Genomic DNA, 18,889 nt, shown 5'->3' with positions numbered 1-18,889 from the left:
CGATGCTTCACAAGACAGCAATTTTAACAGCTGATTGGTGCTTCGTAAAATGGCTTCCCCATGGGTGATTTTCACAAAACAACGACGATTTTTCCCCATTGGAACACATTAAATGGATTTCAATGCATTCCAACAGGGAAACGCTTTTTGCAAGATAATGTTTTCACAAGACAGCGATTTCAATGGGATGGATTGACATCATCTTGTGGGGCACCACTGTATTCCAAGTTCTGATTTCAAGATGGTGTGGCTAGTGGCCAAGATGATTGGAAGGTTCTAGGAGCTGTAGTTCAGCATGAAAACCATGCTACCTTGCTTCTATAGCAGGAACAAGAGCTACCTGCTAGAGGTGATCTGGGGAACTCTTGGACTTGATTCTGTACTTTGAGGACCATTGCTCAGAGCCCAGTTCAGCTTGTTTTCTTTGGAAACAACTCCAGCACTGACCACCCCCTGTATTACACTTTAGAAGAAAGTGAAGGCAGGGAGAATGACCTTGCTATAATGCATGATCAACAACAAAGGGTTGGAGCTAATTAAAAAAAATAGGGCTCCGTGATTATCCAGTCCTATGCAAAGCCTGCAGAATTCTCTGAAGTGGTAAATGGTAGTCTAAGTTTAATAGTTTTGCACAGATTTATGAGGCATTGACCGTCACTTATAGTTGCAAAATGTACATTCAACAAAGCCAAGAGTCTATGATGCTTCAGTTAATACAAATATTCTCTCTTAAGGTAACAGGAGATGCTGATCCATTGGAAAAGCCAACCACATGCTATTAGTTACAGAATGTATTCTCATTAAATTCCTGCCTGATCCCTCTATTCTAGAAGCAAGCAATGTTAGCAGGCCCATGAGCCACTGGTCCTTTATAACATTCTGAGAAATGTCATCTAAAAGTATAAGCTTTCCAGCTTCTGGTAATCTGCCATGGAGTCCACCAAGATTTCTTCTTCAGCCATTGAATGAATGAATGAATGAATGAATGAATGAATGAATGAATCTATCTATCTATCTATCTATCTATCTATCTATCTATCTATCTATCTATCTATCTATCTATCTATCTATCCATCCATCCATCCATCCATCCATCCATCCATCCATCCATCCATCCATCCATCCATCCATCCATCCATCCATCCGAATACATGCATATATACATATATATACATATTTTAACCTGCTGTTTACATAAAGGTGTTATCCCAAAAATTAATCCTATGAACAATTACAGGGTGGAAAACTAGTTAAAGTATTGAAATTATTGATACAACAGTACCAAAACAGGGTACCATTCAGTGAAGAACCAGTCTCTGAGCTGATGAATTCTTGATTATCTACAACCTCTGACTTAACCTTAAAATGTTTTAACTAGTTTTTAATGGCGGTTTTAATACTGACAAATGTTTAATTGTTCTTTAGTATAATTTTGGATGGGTTTTTAAACTGTGATTATTGCATAGTCTTAAGTGTTTGGGTATAAAAACTGGATAGTAAAAAATAGGCGACAGGGGGAAAAATTAATTATTTGAAATGTGGCGCTGGACGAGAGCTTTGTGGAGACCCTGGACTGGCAGAAAGATGAACAGGTGGGTCCTGGATCAAATCAAGCCTGAACTATCTCTAGAGGCAAAAATGTTGAAACTGAGGCTGCCCTACTCTGGGCACATCCTGAGAAGGCTGGATTCTCTGAAAAAGACAATAATGGTAGGAAAAGCTGAAGGCAACAGGAAAAGAGGAAGACCAAATACAAGATGGATATACTCCCTAAATTCCTTGAGCTTACAACAGGTATGCATTTACAATTGCTGAGCAGGGCTGTTGAGGATGAGATGTTTTGGAGATCGCTCATTCTATAGAGGGTTGCCATAAGTCAGGAGCGACTTGACGGCACATAACAGAATCCTTGGGAGCCTTTTTATGTCCTCTATGGGGAGAAAGGCAGCAAGCAAGCAAGCAAGCAAACAAATTAGCTTTAACTCTGCTACATTCCAAAACACTGAGTTAGGGAGAGGTTAGGGTCACATGTCTTGAATATTCTGGACCCACTAAGGGACCCCTCAGAGGATATCAGGGTCACTTCTCAGCCTCTGGCTTTGCTGAAAATGGCATGGGATCTATCTCCCTTTCTTCCTGTATTTCTTTCCTTGTCCCAGTATATTATCTGGGACAAAAAAATGGCCCCAATAACAAAATAACAGCAGTTTGGATGGGATAGGTTGTGAACAGAGATGGGCAGGAATCACTAGTGTTCAGCACTTCTTAGCCCTGCCTCCTCCAGCAGGCACCCACACAGAGGCAGTGCCCTGGGCTTCTGTGCCCTGCCTCCTCATCCTCTGAGTGGGCGCCTGTGGGAGGAGGCAGGGCAGGACATTGGAGGTGCCCCCACTGTTGAGATTTTTTATCTAGATGTGTATTAAATACAATGTTGTATAGTAGAAAGTGAGATGGCTGATATAACCTGAGTCATTTATTTATTTATTTATTTATTTATTTATTTATTTATTTATTTATTTATTTATTTATTTATTTATTTATTTATTTATTTATTTATTTATTTATTCATTCATTCATTCATTCATTCATTCATTCATTCATTTATTTATTTATTTATTTATTGTATTTATACCCCGCCTATCTAGTCATTTCGACCACTCTAGGCGGCTGTACAGTGGAAGCTCTACTTACGAACTTAATCCGTCCCAGAAGATGTCCGTTAGTTGAAACGTTCGTAAGTAGAAGCTCCATTTCCCATAGGAATGCATTGAAAACCATTTAATCCGTTCCGGCCGAAGAAAAAACTACCCCCCCCCCAAAAAAAAGAACACAGCAAGCGTGGTCGGAAGGCATTGAGGCTTTAAGAAGGGGGAAACACTCCAACAATAAACAGCCAACCCAGCTCCTTTGCTGAGGCTTTAAGGAAAAAAAGCCACCAACAACACAGCACAGAAACATATTCGCCCCAGCCAAAAGCCACTTAGAACAGTTTTTAAAGGGGAAAACAGCAGCTTACCTCCCTGCAGACACACACACAGGCTCACTCTGAAGCAGGAGGCTCTCCCAAGCCTCCAACTGCGACATACCCTGTAACAACCGAAAGTGCTACAGCACAAAAAACAGCCTCAGCACCACCTATAGTTAGAAATTTGAATTGCCCACTTTCCACCCTGCCACCTTTTTCTGTTCGTATCTTGAAGCTCCATTCGCAAGTAGAAGCAAAATTTTGCGAACGGAGCTGTTTGTAAGTTGGATTGTTCGTAGGTAGGGACGTTTGTAAGTAGAGGTTTCACTGTACTAAGTGGATTCAGGTGGGTACCAAGGTTGAAGGCTTGATGTTGTACAACTGGAGAAAATGATTTAGTAAGTGTAAATTGATGTAATGTATTTTGTGATTGGTCCCTAGATATATAAAAGGTATGTGTAAAGGGGACATTTTATCTGCTGCAAGTCAGATCATTTATCTCTATATCATGTATTGTATCATGCCATGCTGCCAGTTGAATGTCTGAAGTCTATGCTCTCTGTATACAGTGGTGCCTCGCTTTATGATTGCCCCGTTTAACGACGAAACTACATTACGACAAAATTTTTGTGATCGCTTAACAATATTTTCTATGGGGGAATTTCGCTTTGCGATGATTGGTTCCCTGCTTACTATGCTGAAGTAAATCACAAAGCAAGTGAATTCAAAGCACTGGCTCTCACAAAAGAGTTCACTCACCAAAAACATATTATTTATTTAAAATATTTCTGTTCCACCTTTTTCCCCAAAAGGACGCAAGGCAGCTTACTTAGTGATCCAATGGGCCTACTCTAGTGTGACTTACTATGTAAAACAGCAGGATTTTGGCCATTTTGTACTATTCTCCAGAGGACGATGCCATAAAAACTTACATTATGGTTATACAACTTACAACAACACATTGTAATGCAGCATCAGCAAAATCCCCCCACTCTGATGCATGGGGAGGAGGGTGTTGCCTGAAGCCAGAAAGCAATATATTACCCTGTTTCTCTGAAAATAAGCCCTACTATGATTTCTCAAGATGCTTATAATATAAGCTCTATCTCCAAAATAAGCCCTAGTTAAGGGAAAGCCCACCCTCCACCCTTGTGGAGCAACCAGAAGAAGAAGACATGACTCTATTTGAATAAATGTAGATTGTTGGACATGAAAAAAATATAAAACATCCCCTGAAAATAAGCCCTACTGCTTATTAATATAAGACCCGGTCTTATTTTCGGGGAAACACAGTAGGTAGAGATGGAGAGGCAAATAAATGCAACAGACGGAAACTTTAACGGAGTATCGTGGGGACAAACTGCCTTTAGAATCACAGGCAAACCAGAAGACAAATCTCCCATCCCTCGTCTAGTTGGCCCCTTAAATGAGTTCCTATAAGTTCACATATGTTCCCCGGCAGATGCCTTTGATGGAATATTTTAGCAAGCACAGCAAATGGGAGAAAAGAAAATATGGAATAGCAATACAAAGCAAACATCCTCATAACGTCTGCTTTCTTTCCACCCCAGCACTGATATATTCTAGCATTTCGTGTGCTCTGGGTTTTGCAGGTCTAAGAAAGCGCTGTTTACTTGCTTTATAATGACAGCCTGCTGCTTTCCCCCATCAACTCGTCTGCTTCGGTACCCACCATGTGTGCCACTGGCTCTAATTAAGGCTAAGCAAAGTCTTTGGTGGTTTCTCGCTTTAATCCAATCTGCCAGCGATCAACACAGCTGGCCCCACAGAAGCCTTGGAGCCGGGCATGGCTGCAGCGAAGCACCTGTATCTCCAGCGGAGAGAAGACTATGTGGATAGAACAAAAAAGGACAGGATGGGAAGTAGGGGAAATGGACCTCATATGGATCAACTCAAAGCAGGGGGAGACGGTCTGGTCAAATTCCCAAATCCAAACTGTTCTAAAGCCTTTATTAGATTAATAAAGGTATTACTGACACGGCAAGGAGGAGAACAACAGAAGAATCGTGGCACCTTTAAGATTTACACATTGGTGTTCGAGCGAGCTTTTTGTGCATTACAATCCACGTCTTCAGGCACAGTGTTAGAGATGGGATTTTTCGATTCTGTGGACTACAAATCCCATAATTCTCCATTCTGGAGTTCTACCTGACAGATACCTTTTTGTTGTTAATAGCTAAGTCGTGTTTGCCGCTTCGTGACCCCATGGACCAGAGCATGCCAGGCCCTCCTATCTTCCACTGCCTCCCGGAGTTGGGTCAAATTCATGTTGGTCGCTTCGATGACACTGTCTAGCCATCTCATCCTCTGTCGTCCCCTTCTCCTCCTGCCTTCACACTTTCCCAACATCAAGGTCTTTTCCAAGGTGTCTTCTCTTCTCATGAGATGGCCAAAGTATTGGAGCCTCAGCTTCAGGATCTGTCCTTCCAGTGAGCACTCGGGGTTGATTTCCTTTAGAATTGATAGGTTTGTTCTCCTTGCAATCCAAGGGGACTCTCAAGAGTCTCCTCCAACAAAACAGTTCAAAAGCATCAATTCTTCAGCCGTCAGCCTTCTTTATGGTCCAGCTCTCACTTCAGATACCTTACAGACACCTAAATATGGCTCGCCTGGTAGAAAGGCTTCGGCCTTGAAGGCCTTGAGGCTTAGCTAGGCCCAGTTCCACCTAGCTTCCTATGAGGAAAGCTGGCTCCTGGCTAACACTGGGACAATAACTGGAAAGAATTGGGAGAGATAGGCCTCACTCATCCTCAAAGCCTTCCAGTTGAGACCTTTCTTCAAGGTGACCCACATTTAGATGTCCATAAGGCATCTGTCTGTCATATAGAACTCTGAGAATGAAGAAGTATGGGATTTGTGGTCCATGAAATCAAACGTCCAATTCTAATCACCAAAGCTCACATGGAAACAGATTTGCTGTTCTTAAAAGCACCATAATGTTTTAGTTTTTTTGCTTTTCTTTGGTGGTGGTTGTGAAACAGACCAACACAGCTACCTCTGGAAACTGTCATAATGATAAATAAAGTTACTGGAAGCAACCTTGTATATTCAGAAATCTGTTTTATCCTCTCGTTGAATTAAACATCCAAATATTAATATCATCATTTAGCTTTAGGATAGCTTTTGAAGTTAGAAATAGAATTGCTGAACCAGTGACGCCACTGAAACATGGAATTAGTTGGTTCACCTTGAATCTGGCATGTCTGCAATTATCTATTTGCTAATTATTTACTACTTGATTAGATCTCCTTTTTTTCCTACTGAGAAGGCAATGCATGTAGATGTCCTCAGTCCACAACAACCCTATGAGGTAGGCTAGCTGAGAAAGTGACTAGACTAAGGCGACTCCACCCACTATATCACATAAGCCTCTTTACTGAATGTATAATGAACTCTTATTCAGATAACAGTGAGAATTAAAAACAGTTTATAATTCAAAGGCTGGAATCCTATTGGTTGTCCCGTCCATATTCCACAATGTCTGTGCCTGTAAAGATGGTGGGGATCCAGAGGAAGGCCTTCCCCAGAAATCTTAATAGCTGGAGCAGCTGATACAGTACGTGAGAGATGGTCCCTCAAATAGCTTGAATCCAAGTTGTTCAGGACTTCATAAGTTCAAGTCAACACTTCAAATTGTACCTGGAAATGGCCTTGCAGCCAATATTGGGCATGAATCCAAATTGGATGTAGTAGAGTGGAAGCCAAGGCTTTCCCAAAAGATGATAACTATCCACCCTGGACTTGAAGTCTTTCAGTGAGAACTAGAGCTAAGTAAGGATGTAAACAAGAGTAAAGTAACTGATGTAAGACTTTTGTTTTAATGCTATTCCTTTTCTTCCTGTGGCCTATATGGCCACCGTACAGTGTACAACATGGCTTTCCCAGTGGTGGCACTTTAAATTATACAACTTTTCCTCAGAGATCCAGTTATCTACCATATTTAAGATCCTATTAAAAACATGCCTTTTTGTACAAGCTTTTGAGGAATAAGCCACAGGCAATGGTGCGGCTAAAAAATATTGTAAATAAATAAATAAAAATAAATAAGCAAGGGTTTGATTTCCCTTTTGACTGCTCCTTTTCCACAGGGTGCAGCCCTGCTCACCTGTAAAACTCTGGGGTGTTTTTTCCCCATCTAGAACTTCTAGAACATCCAAGACAGGATGTTCAAAGTTGTATTTTTTAAAAAAAAAAATCAGACACACAAACACACACATCCCCACACATCTCCGGGTTTTGTACTGTTGGAGTTCTTGCAAATTTGCATGGTGCCTATAGTAGGTTTGGCTGGGAGGAACCTTTCTGGGTTGGGGTAACTGTCAATCTATCCAGCACTAACCAATCATTTCTTCCCTGCCTCTGAATTCAAAGAGAGCCCCGCCTCTCTGCTCTGTGTCTTTTCCCTCTCTATCACCTGTTAAAATCTATTGTTGAAGGCAGCCATGTTCCTCAGTTTGCTGTTTGATCTGTTCACGGCTCTAAGCAAAGAAAATGGCTTTTATTCTTTTGTCAAATAATGTTTCAGTGTGAGTTATTGAGACTGTAAGTGCCTGTTCATGAGAAAAGAGGTGGACTAATCTGGCGAGCTTGAAGCTATTCTGTTCTGTGAATTCTGTACTTCTGCTGTGCAGGCAGAAGAATTTAACCAGACATTCAAAATTTTGCAACATGCATTTGCTCTCAAACTGACATCCATTTCAGATATTCTTGTGAATAATCCATCCTCAGTCTTCTTTCTATTTGCCCTCTCCAGTCCTCTCCATAGAAACGCACAAGCTGGCCAGATGTACACAGCTTGCCATGCATCATGCTGCTTCGGTAATTTCCATTATAGTAATTGTTGCTTAATGGGGCTATAATCAGTTGCTCAAAGGGAAACACAGTTGCTTGCTTTCAAACCACGGTGGTGACACCACCTCCTTCACCAGCAGGCCTACAGGGCCTTCCAATTTAAGTAACAGCTGAAGATGATTTCAGCCGAAATTGAAGAGGACCCGAAATGAACCAGGGAGAGGTTGCACACACAGTGATAGCCTATTATGAAGAACAAACAGGAAAAACAGGGTCACACAGAGGCTGCACTTGAAATGGCTGGGCCGAAGATGCACATCACGGCAGTGGCTGATCCGTGGCGGTGGCTGAATGCTGGGTTTGGGATGGTGTGGGTTAATAGGGAGATGCTGGGGTGCCAGAGGAAACTGCATTCTGGGTAGTAAGAGACCGGAGTTGTTGAGCCGGCTTTTTATTCAGAGCACATTTAACATGTTTGTAGGCAGACAGGCAGCGAGAAACAGGGAGATGGGCACAAACTGTGGTTCTGGGTTCACCGTGGTTTGGCTGCAAGCTGTTTCATGGGCTTGTCTTGCCCCTCCTCCCCCAGCAGGTGCCCACTCAGAAGCAGCTCCCAGAGGAGGTAGGGCTGGAAAGCCCTGACACTGCTTCTGAATGGGTGGCTGCTGGGGGAGGCAGGGCTGGGAAGCTGGAGTGCCCACCGAACAACTGTGCAGCTGAACTGCAGAATGGCAGATTATGCCCATCTCCCAGAGAGAGAGAGAGAGAGAGAGAGAGAGAGACAAAGAGAGATGCCCTAGTTTGGCATTATTGATGTGGCAGAACTGAACATGAGAAAAGGGAATGACCTTGTCTTGCCCCTAATAGGTTGGTTAGGTCACAGACTAACCAACATGCCAAAAGATGGGAAGTTCTTGTTCTGATGAAGGACGGCCATTCAAGCAAGAAGCAGATTGCTCAGGCTACTTGTTTTTATCGAGAACATCCATGAGAACTAAGGCTCAAGACCTAAGCTGCCATTTCATGTAGCGATGAAGCTAAATAACAACCTGGTCATTATTCCTGCAAAACAAGGAAACCAGGACGTCCTACAATCCCAACTTTTAAAAGCTCCTTTTTCTAAAAACTAATTATTTACATTCACCATCTCCCAATCCCACTCAGTGATCAATAGTAGGGTTCAGCAGAGGTGAAAAACAAACTCTCCAGTGTTTTTAGACCATGGAGACTCCTGAATTCCAAGGGTAAGCTCTACCATACAAGGGGATTAAGGCTGTGTGTGGATCTCCTCAATCACTGATCAAATTATTTTTCCCATGTTGGGAGAGGAAGAATAGCCTCTCTTCTGCCTAGGGAAATTATAAGTATATTGGGTGGGAAGGGGCTGAGCTTGGGCTAGGACAGTGATGGCAAACCTATGGCACGCGTGCCACAGCTGGCAGGTGGAGCCCTTTCTGCCAGCACGCAAGCAGTAAGTTGCCAGATCGCTACTCTCCCCACCCGCCCCCCATGCAAGCAAACCTCAGGAGGCGGCTGCAGCCGGTGCTAGTGCTTCGGCAGGCGGATCAGGAGCAACTGGTGCTGGCAGCAGAGGGACCTTGGGGCACCTCCATGCCGGGATTCCCCCCCCTTCCACTACCACTTCTGATTCGAGTTCCTCCAGGTCTGCACAACGCCCACTGTTCTTTGTGTTTTTCCCCCAGTTTGGGCACGCGAGCCCAAAAAGGTTCGCCACCACTGGGCTCGGATAAAAATATGTGCCCACCAGATGGATCGTAGCAGACAATACAGTTCCTGAGACCAATCCAGTTTCCCCATTCTTTCTGTGCCAGCCTATGTGGCCTTGGGCAAGCTGCACCATCCCAGGGCGCCCACAGAAGAAGACAATGGTAAACCACTTATGAGTCTACCTGAAAAACCTTGGAAAAGTCAGAATTGACTTGACAGCAGATGATGATGATGATGATGATGATGATGCTGCTGATGATGATGATGCTGATGATGATGATGATGATGATGATGATGATGATGATGATGATGATGATATCCTATGTAAACCTGCAAATCTAATAATGAGAATTTTGTTCTCTTGACTGCCTGGCAAGTGGCTGGGACAAAATATCTTGATCATTTAATGTGGTATCCCTTTTATCTACAATAAGACCTCGGTAAGGAAATTTAATTTGTGTTGTTGTTGTTATGTGCTGTCAAGTTGGAACCAACTTATAGTGACCCTAGCAGGGTTTTCAAGGTAAGTGAGATATTTAAGGTGTGGTTTTACCAGTTCCTCTCCTCAAGTCAGTTTCCATGGTCAGGTGAGGATTCGAACCCTGTTCACCATCACTCTGTCCGCTACACCGCACTTGGGCACCCTTTATGTAGGAGAGCAAAAAAATGAAGCGTTGGTCTGCTCTTGCTTGCTGGCCTCTCTGGCCAGCCTTTTAATGTGCCCTGGACTTGTCTGATTGCCATGTATCTGGCATTTGCAAAGCCTACTGTCCTACTTCATCTCACAGTAACCTGTAAAAAATCAACAGTATTTGTAATGCACATTCTTATCTTGGCAGGCAAGTGCACCTTCAACCCGGCCTTGCTGAAATTCCGTTACCTGCAAAGCAACAACCTGAATCACCAAATTTGAAATGAATGAGGCTTGTAATGCCTCCGGGATAATATTTTAGTGGCTGAGAAATTTGACATCACCTACGTCCAGAATATCTATAATCCAACCGCAATGTGCGCAGCATAAGAATCAGCAACAGCAGCGCCTCTAGGAAAGGTGTTGTTTAAGTCCTCTTTCTAAAAATAATAATAATTCTCACTCTTTCCAAGCTTCATTATGAATGCTGTGTTGTTGTTTTTTACATGAACAGAACCGCACACCAACATAAAGCACCTAAATGGCTCACGTGGGAGAAAGTGAGAAGGCTTTGAGGCTGAACTAGGCCTAGCATCACCCAGGCTTCCTGTTCCTGCCCCAGTGTTAGCTGGGAGCTCTTTTTTTATGAACAGGAAGCCTGGGCAGAGCTAGGCCTAGTTCAGCCTCAAGGTCTTCCAATGTAGGCCTTTCTCCCAGGTGAGCCCCATGTCGGTGTCTGTAAAGTAGGCAGAGTTCCAACAATGGAGAATTATGGTATATGTAGTCCAGAAAATCCCAAAACCCATCTCTTCCACATGGTTTGCAGGACGACAGAATGTTTAAGGGAGAATAACCAAGGAGCCAGGGAAATGGCAAAACAACTGAACGACAATTGATTGTGTTCATTGATTGATGGACTGTCGGGGGACGAAGAGAAAGTCTTACAGGGAGGGAAAGGATAGATGGAATCCGGAACATCAGTACAGGCACTCCTCATTTAAAGACTGAATTCCCTTCTTATGTTAAGCGAACTGGTTGATAAGCAGAGAGCAATAATAACATATAAAGGTTCCCCTTGACATTTTTAGTCCAGTCGTGTCCGACTCTAGGGGGCGGTGCTCATCCTGCTTTTCAAGCCATAGAGCCAGCGCCTGTCTGAAGACAGTTTCCATTGTCGCATGGCCAGCGTGACTAAGGAATGCCGTTTTACCTTCCCACTGAGATGGTACCTATTTATCTACTTGCATTTACATGCTTTCGAACAGCCAGGTTGGCAGGAGCTGGGACAAGCGACAGGAGCTCCCTCCATTGCATGGATTCGATCTTACGACCGCTGGTCTTCTGACCCTACAGCACAGAGGCTTCTGCGGTTTAGCCCACAGCACCACCACGTCCCTACGATAACATATAAAGGAGTAATAAATCACATGGCTTTGAGAAGGGGTGTGGCAAAGACACAAGCACAGATTTACGAGGGTTGTAAACCCCAGCGCCGTTAAACAGGTAGGTTGTTAATTGTGAAGTGCCTGTACTGCATTTCTTGTTATGCCCCCTCAGGTTGCTTCTAACATATGGTGATTCAAATAGGTTTTTGAGGGATGTGAGATGTTCAAGGAGGAGTATATTATCCCAACCCTGTGAATTTCCACAACTGAGCAGGAATTTGAACCCAAGACCCTTAAATTATAGTCCAACATATTATCCATCACACCACATGGTACCTCAGTACATACTGATGAGAACAAGGGGATATTCCCCTGGAATCTTGGAGGGATGCCCCTTCCCACTTGTTCTGCGATCAATATTTCCTGCTTCCATGCTGTTTAACCCATTGCCATGCTTTTGAGGGAGTCGTGGGCATGGAAGGACTCTCAGCCTCTGCCATATTGCCTCCAGCAAACAGGAGAGCAAAAGAAGCAGGAGATCACACTTCAGCTGCAGTATACACGTGGGGGGGCCAACAACAATTGGCTCCATCACCCTAACAGACCTTGGCATCAAGCCCAATGCTAAATTTGATTTCATGGGTCCATCCCATGCAACCTATTCTCCATCTACAAATGAATGCTGCAAAGTATTAGATTTCCTAACACTGGAAAATAAAAAAGTTATACCTTGGAAAATAGCTAGATGGCATCAGAACATATATCTTGCAATGCAGATGTAGCTCTGATGACATGAAGGCATGGCTTGGTGTCACTGGCACTGCACAATTCTCCACCATATCTGTAGGAAGAAAAATGAGGAGGGGAAAGATTTTGTTGGTGTTTTTACAACCTCGCATGCTGCCTGGAGAAGTTGTGGCTGGGAGAGACTTTTCTGGGCCGGGATGACTGTCAATCTATCCAGCAGTAGCCAATCATTCTCTTCTGCCTCTGAATTCAAACAGAGCCCCAATTCTCTGCTCTATACTCTCTCCCCCATCTTTAGTCTGTTGGAAGCAATCAGAGGTCTGTTGGGAACTGTTGCTGACAGCAGTCGTGTTTGTCAGTTGGCTGTTCAATAGTAAGTAAATGAAACGTTTCTTTAAAAACATTTCTACTACTAATGTCAGTGACAGATTTTACTTTCTTGGGCTCCATAATCACTGCAGATAGTGACAGCAGCCACGAAATTAAAAGACGCCTGCTTCTTGTGAGGAAAGCAATGGCAAACCTAGACAGCATCTTAAAAAGCAGAGACCTCACCTTGCCGACAAAGGTCCGCATAGTCAAAGCTATGGTTTTTTCCAGTGGTGATGTATGGAAGTGAGAGCTGGACTATAAAGAAGGCTGACCGCTGAAGAGTTGATGCTTTTGAATTGTGGAGCTGGAGGAGACTCTTGAGAGTCCCATGGACTGCAAGGAGAACAAACCTATCCATTTTGAAGGAAATCAACCCTGAATGATCACTGGAAGGATAGATCCTGAAGCTGAGGCTCCAGTACCATCTCATGAGAAGAGAAGACTCCCTGGAAAAGACCCCGATGTTGGGAAAGTGTGAAGGCAAGAGGAGAAGGGGACGACAGAGGATGAGATGGTTGGACAGGGTCACCGAAGCGACCAACATGAATTTGACCAAACTCCGGGAGGCAGCGGAAAACAGGAGGGCCTGGTGTGCTCTGGTCCATGGGGTCACAAAGAGTCGGACAGGACTAAACGACTAAACAACAACAAATGTCTCAGAGTGAGTTACTGAGACTGTGTTAGTTAATGAGAAAAAGAGTAGACTGCTCTGGAGAATCTAGCTAATCTGCTCTGTTATCCCTACACTTCTACTCTGCAGCTAGAGGAATTTAACCAAAAATTCAGAACTCGCTATTTTTCTTTTTGTGGGGAAGACAATGTTAACGAACAGTGTCTTTGACAAAGGGCTCACCATAAGCAATTGCGGTGAAAAGCTTTATCCTTTTTTTCACAAACAAACCCCCTGCCATTCCAATGGCACTGAAATGGAAAACAAGAATAGCTGTGTTGACAATCAGACTTTTATTTTGTCTGTACTTGGCTGTCAGGTCATTTCTTACTTAAGAAGACCTGATGAATTAGTGATCTCCAAAATGCCCCCGCTTACAATCCTCCTCAGATCTTGTAAACTGGATGTGGTGGCTTCCTTTATTGCCTCACGGTCGGTCTTCCTCTCTTTCTGCTGCTTTCTGCTTTTTCTAATGTAATTATCTTTTCCCATGAGTGTCGTCTGCTATCTCTCTCACACTAAAACAAAAGCTCTTGTACCTTGGGCGCATCATGAGAAAACAAGAGGCACCAGAAAACAACAACAAGAAAAAGCAACAAAAACGCTAGGAAAAGCTGAAAGAGAAGGAAGCCATAATATAAGAGTGATTGATTTTATAAAAGAAGCCTCAGCCTTTACTTTGTGAGACCTGTGAACAATAGAATCTTCTGTCATTCATTAATTCATGAAGTCGCTATAAGTCCGAAGTGACTTGACAGCATGTATAACAGAGACATGGGACTGGTTGTGACTCAATAGGAGACAAACCTTTTTGCAAAGATAATGTTCTTTATTCGCTTTATATTCTGCCTTTTCCCTAATACATGAACCCAGGGTGGCTCCTTTATTATCAGCTATTCATTCTGTGCTCTTTCCTAACAGATGTGGTCTTTTCACCAAAACAAAGAAGATGGAAAACAAGATATGTTACAGAGCCTTTCTTAAAAAAAAAAAAAGAATTCTCACAGGGAAAGACTTTGTAAAGGGACATCACTTGGTCCATCCTTTATCTTGTCTCGCTAACAAGGCTGTGGAAACAGTGAGTTGATGAAAAGCAAGGTTTTTTATTTATTAAATGGAACTACCCAGCATTTGCCCTGTAGGACGCCTGCTGAGCAAAGAACTTGCAGGGAAGACTAGCATCAGAACTTCTGCAGCTCATAAGTTAAAGCAAAAGTATTACCCAGCATCCTGTTACAGTGGTGCCCCGCATAGTGATGTTAATCCGTTCTGGATTAATTGTCGCTATGGAGAAACGTTGCTAAACGGGATGGAAAAAGCCATAGGAACACATTAAACTTGGTTTAATGCATTCCTATGGCTCCCAAACTCACCGTTCAGCGAAGTTCCTCCATAGCGCTGCCATTTTCGCACCCTCGGTAAGCGAGGGCAGGGCGTGAAAACACTTGCAGCGGCCATTTTGGGCATCCGGCAGCCATTTTGGAACCGCCGATCAGCTGTTGAAAAAAAGTCGCAATGCGAAGATCATCGTAATGCGATATTTGGCCATAGAAAACATCGCAATGCAATCGTAAAAACGATCGCAAAATCCGTATCGCTATGCAGATTCGTCGTTAAACGGTGCGCTCGTTAAGCGAGGCACCACTGTATTTCTACTAGAGATGAGGACGAATTTTTTAAAAAATGGTGATTCAGTTTGATCTGTTAGTCGTCAAGGTTGACGGATCAATGAATACAAATATATGAATATTCTTTGATGAATCGATCTGTCGATTTGTCTGCACTTTAAATGGCTATAACACTAGCACCCAGTGACCTAGATACACTGAATTTGCAGGGAAGCTTCCTCAGACACATTTGTACAATTCTGGAAGGTTTGGTGAACATTCATTGTGTTACAGACTTCTAAGTAATATAGTCACAAAGAGGACCCCCCCCCCCAGAAAAGCTCCCCCCATGTACTTAGAGGCTCCAGATTCACAAGGGAGCTTCCTATGTCTTTCCCCAATATGCCTGCCAACTTTGGTGAAGATTCGATATCAGAACTCCAAGTTATTCACCCACAAATTGCGTCCCCCCCAGGAGAGTTTACCACACGGCACAGAAGCCCATGGCATTGAGGGAGTTATACTTGGCCCCAGCAGAATGAGAGGTCTCTTTGGCAGAGGCATGCATGAGGCATCGAATTTGTCTTCAGTTCAGCACAACATTACATTTGCCAGTGAATTACAGTTTGCCCTCAGGAGGAGGATTGGAAGCAAGGAGGTATTTGGCAGCACAGCAGACTTTTTGGCTCCATAGGGCACTGAGGTGGTTGGCAGCAGCAAAGTACCGTGTCTTGCCCCATCGGGGCACTGAGGCAAAAGGCAGCAGAGCAGACTCTGGTCTTCTTCAGTAACATCAGACTTGCCTGCAAAGGAAAGGTTTTTGCCCCCAGGAGGCAACTGAGGTTGCTTGCAACTTCCAACAACACCAGCAGCACCAGCAGATGAACAGGGTCAGTGCTATTAACAGCGGTTAATCCATGGGGCCACAGGGCTGTCGGAAACAGATCAACTCTGCAATCTGAAGCCGGGCGATGGGGCAACAAAGATGCTTGTTTAGAACTAGAAAGCTGGGGATTGCTTGCAACTTGGCTGTTGAGACTGCCCGGATATGATAAAGATAGCCCTCTGAGGTTTTGGGGGCGGTGCTTAGACAGGCTGGCCCCCTTGACATGGGTTGAAAACCAGATGAGTCCTGCTATCTGAAGCTGGATGATGGGGTGATGGGATGACGTCTGGACAGGCTTTGGGAAGGGCAGATCCTGGCTTTGGGTGTGCTAACATGGCCAGACAGCCCTCTGCTTATTCTTGATTCCCTCCCCTCCGGGGACATCAAATTCCAGAATTCTACATTCTGGATGTCCTTACCTGTAAGGCTTCCACCTAAATTGTACTCACCTTGAGGTCTACTGTCTTTAGAAAAGGAGGTTACCTGGGAACTCCCAGCAACTGCCAGACGACCTCCTTTTCTAACAGGCAGCTAAGCCAGAGTTTGGTTTGTCCTCAGCCTTGAAGCCTTCCAGCTCAGTTATTCTCCAGATGAGCACAATTTAGGCAGGCAGAACTCCCAGAATGGATAATTCTGGGATTTGAAAGTATTAAAAAAAGACATAGGGCTAATAAATAGTATTCATAGATATGTCCTTGGTAGATATGGGCACGAACTGCCGGTTCATGCTGGTTCGTTTAGCAGCCGAACAGTTGTTCGGCACTTCCCAGCCCCACCTCCTCCAGTGAGTGCCCAATTGGAGGCGGTGGGCTGGTTTCCCTGCCCTGCCTCCTCCAGGCACCGCCTCTGAATGGGTGGCTGCTGGAGGGGGTGGAGCTGGGAGGCACCAAATTTCTGTTCTGCTGATAAATGAACTAGCCGGCACCACTGAACTGGTAGTTTATGCCCTCCTCTAGTCAGTGCCGATCCTCATAAGCAGGTGAGCAGGATATTGTAAAACCATCTTAGCTCGTGGAGGCATTAATTACACTGTTAATTGGACGATTTGTGTTTCCCTACAGGTGCTTATTTCAGTGCAGCATTTTCAAGGGCAGCTAAGGAACTTTCCCCATATTTAAACACTGTATTTTCCATTAACATGAAAATGCATACCCTGTTTTGATATTCATAATGTTTTGTACAGTGGTGCCTCGCATTGCGACATTAATTCGTTCCAGCGAAATCGCTGTTGAACGAAAACGTCGCTATGCGATATTAAAAAGCCCATAGAAACACATTAAAACCTGATTAATGCGTTCCTATGGGCTTGAAATTCACCGTTCAGTGAAGATCCTCCATAGCGCGGCCATTTTTGCTGCCTGCTAAGCGAGGAATCCGTCCCAGAAAACAGCAGGTGGCCATGTTTTTTTTTCCGGTGGCCATTTTGAAACCGCCGATCAGCTGTGCGAAAATGGTCGCTTTGCGATGATCTTCATCACAAAGCGAAAATACCCTATAGGGAACATCGTAAAGCAATTGCAAAAGCGATCACAAAAAGTTCGTCACAAAGCAATTTCGTCACTAAACGGAGCGATCGCTATGCGAGGCACCACTGTATACATTTTTGTATATACGTTGCCTCATATCTTTCAGCAAGAAATGTTGACACATTTCATGACTTCCTGTGTGCCTCTTTCATAAATAGGGCTTATTTCTCCTCTAAAATATGCCATTTCTCCAAGGTTTTGGTTGTGTAATAGCACTCAGGCTCAGGAAAGTGTGAATAGTGAGGAATATAGCCATTTTGGTTTCAGAAGCAACAAGTACTGTGCATGAGGAGGAATGCAGATTGATTAAGACACATGTAACTCTTGGCCAACAACTGCCTTTATAAACCCCAGAAATCAAAACTAAAACTATGGCAGAAAGTAACATTTGATGTCACTCTGTAGGTAGATTCATGTACAGTGGTGCCTCGACTTATGAACGTCCCGACTTACGAACAATTCGAGTTATGACCGGCTCCAGCCGCAAGGTTTTGCTTTGACTTGCGACTGGCCCTTCAAGTTACGAACAGGAAAAAAAGGCAAAGAAGGCGGGGAATTTGAACTGCTTTCAGCAAAGAGCCTTCTTCTCTGTAGCTCTTTCGCCCCAGTGGTTAGAGAGTGTGGGTTCGGAGAGAGACTTCGGACTGCCTGGTACTGTACTGTACTGTATATTTTTTATATGTTTTTTTAATTTTGCTTTTTGCTTTTTGCTTTTTGACTATCTTTTTTAAAACAGAGAGACTGCCTGTTCTGGGTGAGTACTGTATGTACAGGTTTTTTGCAGTGTGCGTTTGGGCTGGGGGGTTATGTTTCTGTGCTCTGATGGGTCTTGCAGTGTGTGGTTGTAGCATTTTCAGTCCCTGCTAGAATGTTTTGTTTTTTTATTCTGTGGCTCCTAGGGTTTGTATACTGTGACCTCTCTTTTGTTTTAAAAGGTGTTGGTTTAAAATGTGTGGGTTTAAAATGTATTTTAGACTCAAAAGCCTCTCTCCCTCCCCATTGTCTCTTCTCTATATATATCCTCTCTCTTTTTGTGCTTAAAAGCACCAACTTTTGTCTGAGGGGTCTGTGTGCCCCAGTGATGACCTTCTTTCTTTCCTCTTTTCCCTAATGTTCCCTCCCTCCCTCCTTTCCTGCCCTTTTAGAAACCTAAGTCATCTTAGGTTTAAAAAAAGTGTCTCCCCCTAGTGGTAGTGGATGGATTAACTGCTTTTCCATTAGTTCCTATGGGAACAAATGTTCCGACTTGTGAATGATGCCTTGAGATACAACCAAAAAACAGCCGGAACAGATTACATGTGACTCACTGCATTCCTATGGGAAATGGTGCTTTGACTTATGACCATTTTGAGTTATGACCATCTTCTGGAATGGATTAAGTTCATAAGTCAAAGCACCACTGTACTTCAGAATTTATAGATTTTACTCCTCCTAAAAAACCTTGATGTTAGGAAAGTGCGACGGCAAGAGGAGAAGGGGACGACCAAGGATGAGATGGCTGGACAGTGTCTGCGAAGCAACCAACATGAATTTGACACAACTCCGGGAGGCAGTGGAAGA

At 43.7% G+C, this 18,889-nt stretch overlaps 1 long non-coding RNA gene across 1 annotated transcript in view; it reads left to right on the top strand.

The window, feature by feature from the left end:
• The window catches only part of LOC144588097 (uncharacterized), a 40,770-nt gene extending 26,462 nt beyond the window's left edge, over positions 1-14,308 (top strand). The window contains exon 2 of the long non-coding RNA XR_013543442.1: positions 10,345-14,308. This is a non-coding gene — a long non-coding RNA (uncharacterized LOC144588097). The remainder of the gene's footprint in view (positions 1-10,344) is intronic.
• The last annotated feature ends 4,581 nt before the right edge of the window (positions 14,309-18,889 follow it).

The sequence above is a fragment of the Pogona vitticeps genome, chromosome 3 (genome assembly GCF_051106095.1).
Source record: "Pogona vitticeps strain Pit_001003342236 chromosome 3, PviZW2.1, whole genome shotgun sequence".
Taxonomy (NCBI): domain Eukaryota; kingdom Metazoa; phylum Chordata; class Lepidosauria; order Squamata; family Agamidae; genus Pogona; species Pogona vitticeps.
Note: the sequence above shows the minus strand (reverse complement) of the source record. Positions and strands in the feature narration are given on the sequence as shown.